Source organism: Panthera pardus, unplaced genomic scaffold (assembly GCF_024362965.1).
Source record: "Panthera pardus isolate Hobbes unplaced genomic scaffold, ASM2436296v1 HiC_scaffold_12, whole genome shotgun sequence".
NCBI classification, from domain to species: Eukaryota; Metazoa; Chordata; class Mammalia; order Carnivora; family Felidae; genus Panthera; species Panthera pardus.
Genome location: NW_026526677.1, coordinates 94,406,558 through 94,419,690, shown reverse-complemented (window position 1 = coordinate 94,419,690; position 13,133 = coordinate 94,406,558). Strand labels below are relative to the sequence as shown.

Sequence of the window (13,133 nt, the reverse complement as noted above, 5' to 3'; positions counted from 1 at the left end):
CATTGTATCCCCAGGTACCTATGAGTTTACATAGACTGATACATGCTTATGTTTATGAAATGCTACTGCTCTATTTCAAAGGCTAGGCACATAACAAGGACTGTTGGCTAAATAATTTGTCTCCAAGTCCGCTTCGGCTTCCAGCTTTTATGTAAATTTTGCTGCATGTAAACCTTTCTGCTCTTCCGTCTATCCCTAATCAGGGATATGAGTTTCTTACTGCATTCTGATTATTCTCCCAGATCTCCAGACTGACCCCGAGCACAGAGAGCTTTCTTAACCCACTTAATGCTCAAGGGTTTGAGGCACAGTTGAATCATTTTTTCTGAGCTATGTTGTTGCAATCAAGCATCCTTCATTTTTCTTAAACTTTTCATAGTCTCAAAAGAAAAAAAGTACAAAAATATTAAAAAAATTTTTTTTAATGTTTAGTTATTTTGGAAGAGAGAGACAGAGCATGAGCAGGGGACAGGCAGAGAAAGAGAGAGGGAGACACAGAATCCAAAGCAGGCTCCAGGCTCTGATCTGTCAGCACAGAACCGATGTGGGGCTCAAACCCACAAACCGTGAGATCACGACCTGAGCTGAAGTCAGACGCTTAACCGACTGAGCCACCCAGGCGCCCCAAAAAGTACAAAAATATTAACATGTATCTTTTCTTGATTTGGGCTAAGGGCAATGTGTCCCAATCCTCATCGTTTGTTTGCTTATTCATTTTGTCTTTTTAACTTTTGATAGGGGGCAATTTCTTGAATTTTTGGACTTTGATCATGTAGTCAATGTGAAGATGCCCAGTAGTGTGTGACCTTCCAGCAGAGGAACCTGGATTATACTCTATCAGTTCCACAAAGGCAAACGCATCAAGAATCACTACTTGGAGTGGGGCACCTGGGTGGCTCAGTCAGTTAAGTGTCTGACTCCTGATTTTGGCTCAGGTCATGATCTCACCGTTGGTGAGTTCGAGCCCTGCATCGAGCTCGGTGCTGACAGCATGGAGCTTGCTTGGGATTCTCTGTCTCCCTTTCTGTCTGCTCCCCACCTCTCTCTCAAAAATAAATACATAAACATAAAAAAAAAAAAAAAAAGAATCACTACTTGGGGGACTGTGCAATACTGAGATGCAAATAAAGATAGCCAGTCTGAAATTCATTCCAAGGATTTATGGTTCTGGGTAAAATGCAGTAAATTAAGACTGTTTGCTGGTCCAAGTCAGGGTTATGACTTTTCTGTATGAGACTGAGATTCATTTATTGGAATTCATTTGAAGGCTTCAAGGCAGCAAGGCTAGCCGTAGCTTTTCATTCTAGAGAAAAGCAAAACTTCACCCCAAACAGTACTCTTTGCTTCTCTGTAGCAAAGAAATACTCACAAGCACTAATGATTCCCAAGGAAACACTTCTGGTCCTGAGGTGCATGCTTGCCCACATGTGGACTGAAAGAAAAGGAGACTCTTATAAGGCCACAGAATTGAAACAGAAAAGTTCCTTCTTTTTTGCATTAGGAAAATGCATCTCTCTTTCTAGAATTTAAGGTAAGTGCTGTCATGCATTGCCGACTTCTATTCATAAAGCTTTCAAGAAATGGCAAGATTGCTTCAGTGTTTAAGAGAATTGTTTTGAAAGTGATGAATAGATCAGTTCACACTAGGTCAAGGTTTCTTCTCTCAAAATAATGATTTGTTAGTGGGGCACTTTCCTAGCTCCCTCTGGGACATTAGTCTCCATGGATGTGCTCCGGAGACTCCCGAGAGAAAACAAAGTCTCGCTAAAAGTTTATTCTTAAGTCAGGGTGAGACATTGCAGCTTTCTAAATTCTCATTGGTACCAGTCATGCCTCCACTCCTGAAATAATTCACCAAAATCTGAGAATCCATGGGGTTGAGATCTTGAATTTCTTAGTTTCTGCCAGGAGAAAAATCAGTGGTTTCTTAATAATTAAATGGGATCCTCTAATGAACTAAGTCGGCTTAAGGGTAGGAAATTTGATTAATAACGTGAAAAGTAGCCAGGTATGCAGAAATGCAAGAGTGAACAGCATAGAATCTTATGGTGATAAGTGAAAAGATGGGGTTTTGAACTCTTGAGGGTCAGCAGACAGTTGATGGAGATAGCAAGTGCCGTTAATTGTTGGGGGACGCTCTACAAAACAGGAAAATAGAGCTGGAATCGTAATTTAGAAAGACTTTAATGAGGTGGACTTACATAGAAGAAAATGCAGACATTTTAAGTATATAGTTCAGCGAGTTTTGACAGATGTGTATACCCATGGAACCACACCTTAAATTAAGATTTAGAACGTCCTCAGCACTCCAAAAAGTTCTTTTGTGCACGCTTTCTGTTGGTCTACCTCAACACCTTCTCTCCCATCCCAACAACCACTGATCTGATTTCTACGTCTACAGATTAATCTTGACTTTTGTATGATTTTATATGGATGAAATCATACAGTAGGTATACTTTTTTGTATCCGGATACTTTCGCTTGGCAAACTATTTTTGAAATTCATCCATATTGTCAAATATGAAAAGTTCATTCCTGGGGCGGCTGGGTGGCCCAGTCGGTTGAGCGTCCGACTTCGGATCAGGTCATGATCTCACAGTTTGTGGGTTCGAGCCCTGCATCAGGCTCCATGCTGACCGCTTGCTCAGAGCCTGGAGCCTGCTTCAGATTCTGTGTCTCCTTCTTCTCTCTCTGCCCCTCCCCTGCTCACGCTTTGTCTCACTCTGTTTCTCAAAAATGAATAAATGTAAAAAATAAAAAAAAAATTTAAAGTTCATTCCTTTAAAAAATGTTTTTTCCATTTATTTATTTATTTATTTATTTAGGGAGAGCAAGCACGTGCATTCATGTGCATGAGCAGGGGAGGGGTTAGAGAGAGAGGGAGAGAGAGAATCCCAAGCAGGCTCCTTGCTATTAGCACAGAGCCTGACATGGGGCTCGATCTTGCAAACCATGAGATCATGACCTGAGCTGAAATCAAGAGTCGGATCCTTAATCAACTGAGTCACCCAGGAGCCCCAAAAGTTCATTCCTTCTTACTGCTGAGTAGTATTTGATAAGGTTCAGGGCAGTTGACCCAAAATACAATACTTTGGCATATTGATTATTTTAAATTAAAGTTACTTAAGAAGCAACTAATGTGTGAAGGAAACTCTGACCTTTCTTGGTCTCCCTGAAAGCAGGAAAGAAATCTCCCATGAGAAGTGTACCCTCCTTGAACCAGGAGGAAGAGAGACATCCTAACTACCAGAGATAGAGAAATTAGGGCCAAGAAAGCTTTATAAACAAACCTTGTTACTTTACCAGTTTACTTCCCGAAGCCCAAACTTTTCTGTCTTGTCAGTTCCTCACAAATTTATTGTTTCTTTGTCTAAAAGATCTAAAAGCTGCCTGGTTTGGTCACTTCTTTGAGTCTTATATTTCTATGAGTTCTTGGACATACAAAATTGAAATTTGTTTTTTTCCTCCCCTTGATCTGTCTTAATATCAATTCAATTATTAGACGAGCCAAAGAAACTAGAAGGGAAGAGAGGAAAAGTTTTCCTTCCCTACATATTCCATATTCTAGGAACAAACCACACCTTATTTATTCATTTAATGATTGATGAGCTTTTGAGTTGGTTCACTTTTGATGATATGAATACAGCTGTGGTGAGCACTCATGTGGGAATCTTTTTGTGAGCATATGTTTTTATTTGTTTTAGGTGAACAGATTTTAGATGAATTTTCTGAGTGTGAAGTAAGGGTAGGTTTAATTTTTTAAGAAAGAGCCAAACAGGGGCGCCTGGGTGGCTCAGTCGGTTAGGCGGCCAGCTTCGGCTCAGGTCATGATCTCACGGTCCGTGAGTTCGAGCCCCGCGTCGGGCTCTGTGCTGACAGCTCGGAGCCTGGAGCCTGCTTCAGATTCTGTGTCTCCCTCTCTCTCTGACCCTCCCCCGTTCATGCTCTGTCTCTCCCTGTCTCAAAAATAAATAAACGTTAAAAAAAAAATTAAAAAAGAAAGAGCCAAACTATTCTCCAGTGAGATTTTACAGTCCCATCAACCAACATAGGAGAGTTCTAGCCGCTCCATACTTTGCCAACATTTGTTATTGTCAGTTTTTTAAAAAGGCATTATTGTAGAGGTAGGGCTTTCTTGTTGCTAATTTAATTTGCATTTCTGTAATGACTAGTGATACTGAGAAAATTTTTATATGTTTACTGACTTCATATATTTAATTCTTGTAGAGAATTAGTTTAAATATTTTGTCCCCTAAAAATTAGATTAATTTTCCTTTCATTATTGTCACAAAAGTTCTTTATTCTATATATGGGTCCTTTGTCAGAAAAAATATTGAGAATATTGTTTACCAGTTTATGGCTTACTAATAATTTTTAATAATATATTTTGATATGTAAGCATTTACAATTTTTGAAACCTAATTTATTCTTTTTTTTTCTTATGGTTCTTTTTTTTTTTTTGCATCTTATCTAAGAAATATTTGCATACCGCAAGATTGCAAAGATTTGTCCATGCTTTCTCTTAGATGTTGAAGTGTAGGTTCCATTTTGAGGCAATTTTTAACATGCAGTGAAGGTCTGGTGGCAAAAAATTTTTGTCAGTTTTTGTGCAAAATATTTACATGTCCTTCGTTTTGAGGGATATATTTACTGCATAAAGAATTCCAGGTAGTTTATCCCACTCCACCCCTCACCCCAAGCAGTTTAAAGATTTTGTTCCATTGTCTTCTGGCTGGCATGGTTTCTTATGAGACATCATCAGTGTATTATGTATACTTCTGTATTTATAGAACATGAATTGTAACGTGTGTGTATGGGGGGGTTATTTTAATTTCCTATTGTCTTAACTTTTATCATTGATTTTTAGAAATATAATTATGATACGTGTAGGTGTAATTTTCTTTTACTTGTCTTGCTTGCTATTTATCAAGCTTTGTGAACATGTGAATTTGTTTTCTATCCAATTTTGAAAATTCTTTGTCATTATGTCTTTGAATTTTTTCTTCAAATTTTTTTTCTGCCGTCCAGTTATACATACATTAGATTGTTGGATGGTGTCCCAAAAGCCACAGAAGCTCTGTTCATTGTTTTTAGTTTTTTTTTTTTTTTTTTATGTTCTACTTATTTTTGAGAGAGAAAGCATGAGCGGGGAGGGGCAGAGAGAGAAGGGGACAGAGAATCTAAAGTGAGCTCTGGGGATGACAGCAGCGAGCCCAATGCAGGGCTTGAACTCAGGAACCATGAGATCATGACCTAATCTGAAGTCAGATGCTCATGTGACTGAGCCACCCAGACACCCCTTGTTTTTAGTTTTTATTCCCTCTCTGACATGTAATTTAGATAGTTTCACACTTAATCTTCAAATTATTTTATTTTGAAGTGCCTAATGAGCTGTTAAATACATCCAGTAAAGTTTTCACTTCATTTCTTTGTGATCTTCAGTTACATTTACTTATTTTTTAATCTTCCATTTTTTTTCCCTCATTATGTTCACATTAAAAAAAAAGAATCTCAGGGGAACCTAGGTGGCTCAGTGGGTTAAGCGTCTCACTCTTGGTTTCAGCTCGGGCCGTGATCTCGTGGTTTGTGAAATTGAGCCCTGTGTCGGGCTCTGTGCTGACAGCCTGGAGCCTGCTTGGGATCCTCTCTTTGCCCCTCACCCATTCCTTCTTTCTTTCTCAAAATAAATAAATTAAAAAAAATCTTAGAACATATTTACCATCGCTATTTGAAATCCCCTAATCCTTTGCAGATTTCTGAAGGTTTTTCTTTTTTGTATTCTGTCCTTCAGTTGCTTCAGCCTCCTTGAACCCCGAACTCTGTCTCTGCACCTGCCGTGCCTTGCTTGGGTTTGCCCTCCACTATTGTCTAGTAGAAGCCTCCAGGTGGAGAGCCCTGGCTATTCTTGGGCTCAACTAATTTGTTTCCCTTCTCTCATGGATCTCCATCCTTGACTTCTTGTCCAGTGCCTGAAAATTGTTGTTTCATATATTTTGTCTAGTTTTTCTTATGTGTTTGTGATCGGAAGGTTAGTCTGGTAGGATTACTTTGTCATGGCTGTTTATTGGATTCTTCCAAAATAATGACATGGAAATTGGAAGGTGCAGTGGTACCCAACAGATGATCTATTCATAACTAAAGAGACATGAGATTGTTCAAAAGCAAGGAAAGCAGCATAAGGAAGGGGAAAGATGATAATCCTAGAGAAGGAAGATTTTCTCTAGCAGAAGTTGAAAGAAGAATCACATATCCTACTTATGTGTGTAATTATTAGTGTTAGCTTTATTGTTTGTATTATTGATATTCTTATCATCTCTCTTCTACTTTCTTTGGCAACTGCACCTCCCTTCCCATACCAAATTGACTCCTTTTCTTCTTCCTTAAGAAGGCACAATTCCCGGAGTGCCCGGGTAGCTCAATCTGTTGTGTGTCCAACTTCGGCTCAGATCATGATCCCACGATTGGTGGGTTTGAGCCCCGCGTTGGGTTCTGTGCTGACAGCTCAGATCCTGGAGCCTGCTTTGGATTTTGTGTCTCCCCCTCTCTCTGACACTCACCTGCTGGCCCTTTCTCTCTCTCTCTGTGTCAAGAATAAATAAACATTAAAAAATTAAAAAAAAATTTAAAAAGAAGGCATAATTCCCTGTCTTAAAACAAAACAAAACAAAATTTTGACTGCTTTAGGTGTCTTGGATTCATTTTACTGCAAAATTTCTTAAATAATATGTAACTTCACCTCTATTTCTTGGCCCGTATTTCGATTCTTGAGATTTAGTTTCCACTTAATAATTTATTGAATTTATATACCTAAGATTATTCTTAAATTTTTAAATTATCTTTCAAATCCAAACGGATTTTCTTAGTGCTTTTTTTTTTTCCCCTTAAATCAATCTGTAGTAGTCAATACCACTAACTACTTCCTTTTTGGAACTCTCCTCTCTCCTGCCTTTTAGGACTACACATTCTTGTCCTCTCTGTCTCCTTCTCTCTCCTTCCCCTTGTCTTTTATTTCTGAGGGGAAGGTCTCAGTTTTTCATAACTTATTTTTTCTCTTGTATAAAACCAGTCCAGCCCCAATAATAACTAAAAGTTAGACATCTTAACATTAAGTTAGACATCTTGATTAAATGAGAACACTTTAGGTCCCTGCAATAATATAATAACACCCTACTGAACTCATCCATACGTTTTGATTACACCAACCTTTTGTTATGTAATACTCAGCAAACTTCTCATCTATCTTGTAATATTTGGATGTTTAAATCAGATCGTTAGATCATATATCTTGATGGCACAAATTTAAAGCCCATTCACAATTGGAATATTTATACATTTGCAAATTGAGATGACCCCTGAGTGAAGTGTATTACAGACAAGCATTCTAAACTCTGAAGGAAAAAAATCACCATATGTGAGAAATCTGGTAGGTAGGGTTGGCTTATGAGTGGGATAATTTTTGAGAAGACAGTGAGGTTCCCAATATAGGAGAAGCCATGGCTGCCCACTCTCTTGATCTGTCCTCTGTCCTAGAGTGCCTTTGTGCACTGGGAATGAGAAGACCAGGGTCAAATGAAGAATTTTGTTATGAGGGAACAAAATAGCCATAGGAATTCTTTTCCAAGGATGCCCACCAGGTTGACTCACTTGGATGTCATGACCCGAAAGAACAGGACTAGAGATTTTCCTGGCAAGCACTGGAATATGTGGTGTAGGGATAAATACAAATAAAATATAAGAGACTTAATTCTCCCTATCAAAAATAAGGGAAGGAACTTCTCTCTTTTCCCTTTTATGGAGCATTTCCTATAGAACACATCTAATTATAATTTCTTTCTTTGTCTCTTTGAAATGTGTATAAATTTTTTAGAAGCTAAATAAACCTTTTGCTGGCTTTATGACTCAGAAATGTCTTTCTCAAGGCCCTGAGAACCATCTCTTTGAAACGTAAACTGCAAGGGTAATCGTACTCTATCTCACAGTTTCTGTGGGAGGGTAGGAGCCTAACTTCCTTGGGTGCCTTACTCTAAGTTACAAAACCATCTCCCGTCAAAAAGATATAAGAAGATTGTTTTTCCTCTGGGTAAAGCCAATTAGCTAACACAGATGGTCATTCCAATCACCAGATGAGCCTGGGAGGAACTCTGTGTTACAAATGGTGTTGTCAAGTCTTCTTACTTGAGAACCAGTTATTGTTTATCTTCAGAGTGTGTATGTAATGGATTGTGTTCGCTTGGTTACATAAAAGGGTGAGATTTCTCTCCGTCTTTGCAAGCTCTTGGTGGGTTGCCTGTGACAGGCATCACACTCTGGTTTAACGCTTACTTAATAATAAAAGTATTTTCTTTCTCTACCACCTTTGTGGAGAGAACCTTTGTGGGTTGGAAGATTTTGTTTCTAGTTATATTTCCCCAACGGTGGGTAATGGAGGAGACGCAAGCTTTAGAATGTTTAGAACCAGAAGGGTACAGAATGAGAAGTGAGTCTGTGAAAGATTCTTCCCGTTATTGGTCATGTGAAACTGTAAGCAGACAGTATCATCAGTGCTTACTCAAAGCAGAAATTCTCTACTGGCAGGTATATACTCTGTAATGTACATAAATGCACTGTAGAGGTTTATCATACAATACAATACATACAATACAAAACTTATCTATTATATATATATATATATTATACTTATCTATTATAAGTAATATATTGTGAAGCTAAAAGTGATTTCTCTAACATAAACACATTAAAAATATTTGTTAACCATGTTCGAAAAAAAAATCTCAATTAACTTTCCATTTTCTCTACAGAAAGTGATACAAAGTCACTGTTGTATGATCAAACATATGTTAAAGATAGTTTCATAAACTAAAGAACCATGAACTTCCACTAACAAGAGAAGCTATCAGCTAATGAAATATTGTGTTGTTTTCTTGGGTTGTGTGATATATACATTATTTGGCTGCTTTTTAAAATTGTGGATTGTTATTTTCCCCTTTCATTTAAAATACATATTAAGGGGCACCTGGGAGGCTCAGTCAATTAAACATCTGATTCTTGACTTTGACTCAGGTCATGATCTCACAGTTTGTGAGATTGAGCCCTGCATCAGGCTCCATGCTGACAGCAAGGAGCCTGCTTGGGATCCTCTCTCTCCCTCTCTCTCTCTGCCCCTCCCCTGCTCACACATGTGTGCTCTCTCTCTCTCAAAATAAATAAACTTAAATAAATATATATATATATATAATGCACATTAATTTTTCCACCTATTCTGTATTTTCAATTTAGTATTCTTAAAGATGGCCTTTAGTATTCTTTTTTTTTAAATTTTTTTTTTAACGTTTATTTATTTTTGAGACAGAGAGAGACAGAGCATGAACGGGGGAGGGGCAGAGAGAGAGGGAGACACAGAATCGGAAGCAGGCTCCAGGCTCTGAGCCATCAACCCAGAGCCCGACGCGGTGCTTGAACTCACGGACCGCGAGATCGTGACCTGAGCTGAAGTCGGAGGCTTAACCGACTGAGCAACCCAGGCGCCCCTAGTATTCTTAAAGTGTATTGCTTTAGCTACCACAATTCTGGATCCATTATCACAAACATTAAAAAGATTAAACCATCAGCTACAAGGACAATTACCTATGTTAGCATCTTCTCTGAGTGGGCAGCCATCACCAAAAACAAAATAAAACAAAACAAATTGTTTCTTTCTGGTTCTCAAAACATTAAATGCCATCTTTTGTTTCAAAACTCAGGTGCCTCAGAACTGCTGGTGAAATTTCTGGGTTTTGAAAAAAAATTACTAGGTACAAAACTGAAAACTAGTATACAGATTCAGAAGAGTGTTAGGAAATCTCCCATTGCTTTTTAACGTTTTATTTATTTATTTATTTATTTATTTATTTATTTATTTATTTTTGAGACAGGGAGAGACAGAGCATGAACAGGGGAGGGTCAGAGAGAGGGAGACACAGAATCTGAAACAGGCTCCAGGCTCTGAGCTGTCAGCACAGAGCCCGACGCAGGGCTCGAACTCACAGACTGCGAGATCATGACCTGAGCCAAAGTCGGCCGCCCAACCGACTGAGCCACCCAGGCGCCTCTCCCATTGCTTTTTAAAGAGTCTTAGGTTATCACCACATTTATAGATTCAGAACATTATTCTGATGTATCGGTTTTCTGTTCTCCAAAGCTTCAGCTGAGATTACAAATTCAAGTATGAAATTTGTGGTTGACCCAAGTCAGAAAAAAGTATGAATTTCTCAAAATAAAAAAGATGAACAATATTTTTTAAATTATCAAAAAATAAAAATCAAATTAAAAATAAAGATAATAACAATCAAGGCAAACATTTGCATAGCGCTCACTGTGTGCCAGGCACTATTCTCAGTGTGCTTATGCGTCTTTGTTATCTTTACAAGAGCCCTAGGCAGTAATATTATTATTATTATTGTTTCTATTTTATAGACAATGAAACTGGGACACAGAATGGTGAAGAAACTTGACCAAAGCCATATCAATACTAAATGAAAATTTCAACCCAGGAAATATGGTTTCAGAGATTGAGTTTGAGAAAATAGCATTTCTGAAAGAAGAGGAAAGATTTATAGAAGTACAAAGAGAACCACAAAGGAGGGCTATGATGTCCAAGGAAGGGTTTGGTCCAAATATAGGCCTGGCTTCTGCATGCCTCTTTACCATAGCTAGATAATCCTTTTCAGATGCCATTCTTCTTCTTCTTCTTCTTTTTTTTTTTTTTAATTTTCTTTATTGTTTATTTTATTTTTGAGAGAGAGAGACAGAGTGTGAGTGAGGGAGGAGCAGAGAGACAGAGGGAGACACAGAATCTGATGCAGGCTGTAGGTTCTGAGCTATTAACACAGAGCCCGACATAGGGCTGAAATCCATGAACCGTGAGATCATGACCTGAGCCAAAGTCGGATGCTTAACCGACTGAGCCACCCAGGCACTCCAAATGCCATTCTTCATCCCATTCCCATGACCAAACCTGACCTACAGCAGAAGGTAATCTCCTAAAATCAAGTGGTTCAGTTTCCAATCTCAGTAAGTTCTGAAGACTGAACTTTGGCCTGCATCCTGAGGTCCAGATTTTTTCTTCAGTCCCCAACCTTCCACCAACTCAAACTTAAATCTGTAATAACTGGGCCTTTGCCAGATCTCCTCCCAGGATTGGAGTTTTGTCCCAACATCATCCTGGTAGCTGGAACATTTCCTACTGGTTGATTATCTACATGGATGCTACATGCCTACCTGCTTGGCTCCTGACTATCACCGGCCCCAGATTCTCTGTGATGGTTTATTTTCATCTTTTGGGATCCTCTGAAATTTTATTTTGTTCCATCTGTGGAACTTCACATTGCCAACTTCACATTCTTCCCAGTGTCTCTTTCTGCTGTAAATAACCACAGATCACTATTATTTCCTGGGGTCTGGCAGAAAAAGTAGATGAAATACTACACTTGATCTTAGCCAAAAGGCCGAGAAGCGATTAAAAGTAGATGAAATAAATACGAGCTAGCACATATATGGTATAATAGCTTGGAATCACAGTAATCTACATAAAGTAGACGGAACACTGATAACATTTACACAGTGATTTTAATTTCCCATCTTCCAAGTTATATAACTCTAGTTAATTTATGAGGTAAACAGGCCCTAAGTGAATATTTTTATGAGAGAAATCTAGTGCAGTTCTATGATATGTAACCACTAAGCACAAGTGATCTCATTGCATTTTTGTACTGAATCATCATTTCTTGTGTTTTGGAACTTGCTTGTGCTATAAGTTGGGGCACAGGTAGTCTTTGTCAAATTCGGTATAAATGATAGAAATCAGCATTCATAAACCTTTAATGGTTGAGGATACCACTCTTTTCCACTGTAGGGATACCCAGGGATTACCTTACATGAAGTCAGGCTACATTATAGAAGTTTAGCAGTAGCAAGGTGGTAAACTGTCCCAAATCATCCACCCTGTTATCTACCCGAAAATCACCATTGGAGAGTAATTATTTTTGACCTTGGATTATTCTGAGTCTTCTATAGTCCCCCTTTAAATTCAAACATCCAAATTGGTAGGATAACATTTAAAGTTATTCTTTCTGAATATCCAATGGAAAAAAGACAGTCTCTTTAACAAATGGTGCTGGGAGAACTGGACAGCAACGTGCAGAAGATTGAAACTAGACCACTTTCTCACACCATTCACAAAAATAAACTCAAAATGGATAAAGGACCTGAATGTGAGACAGGAAACCATCAAAACCCTAGAGGAGAAGGCAGGAAAAGACCTCTCTGACCTCAGCCGTAGCAATCTCTTACTTGACACATCCCCAAAGGCAAGGGAATTAAAAGCAAAAATGAAGTACTGGGACCTTATGAAGATAAAAAGCTTCTGCACAGCAAAGGAAACAACCAACAAAACTAAAAGGCAACCAACAGAATAAGAAAAGATATTTGCAAATGACATATCGGACAAAGGGCTAGTATCCAAAATCTATAAAAAGCTCACCAAACTCCACATCCGAAAAACAAATAACCCAGTGAAGAAATGGGCAGAAAACATGAATAGACACTTCTCTAAAGAAGACATCCGGATGGCCAACAGGCACATGAAAAGATGCTCAACGTCGCTCCTCATCAGGGGTATACAAATCAAAACCACACTCAGATATCACCTCACACCAGTCAGAGTGGCTAAAATGAACAAATCAGGAGACTATAGATGCTGGAGAGGATGTGGAGAAACGGGAACCCTCTTGCACTGTTGGTGGGAATGCAAATTGGTGCAGCCACTCTGGAAAACAGTGTGGAGGTTCCTCAAAAAATTAAAAATAGACCGACCCTATGACCCAGCAATAGCACTGCTAGGAATTTACCCAAGGAATACAGGAGTACTGATGCATAGGGGCACTTGTACCCCAATGTTTATAGCAACACTCTCAACAATAGCCAAATTATGGAAAGAGCCTAAATGTCGATCAACTGACGAATGGATAAAGAAATTGTGGTTTATATACACAATGGAGTACTACGTGGCAATGAGAAAGAATGAAATATGGCCTTTTGTAGCAACGTGGATGGAACTGGAGAGTGTGATGCTAAGTGAAATAAGCCATACAGAGAAAG

The 13,133-nt window shown here is 38.6% G+C and overlaps 1 pseudogene; it reads right to left on the bottom strand.

Moving 5' to 3' along the window:
* Positions 1 to 11,427: 11,427 nt before the first annotated feature.
* LOC128776367 (U2 spliceosomal RNA) lies at positions 11,428 to 11,494 on the bottom strand (annotated as a pseudogene).
* Positions 11,495 to 13,133: the final 1,639 nt, after the last annotated feature.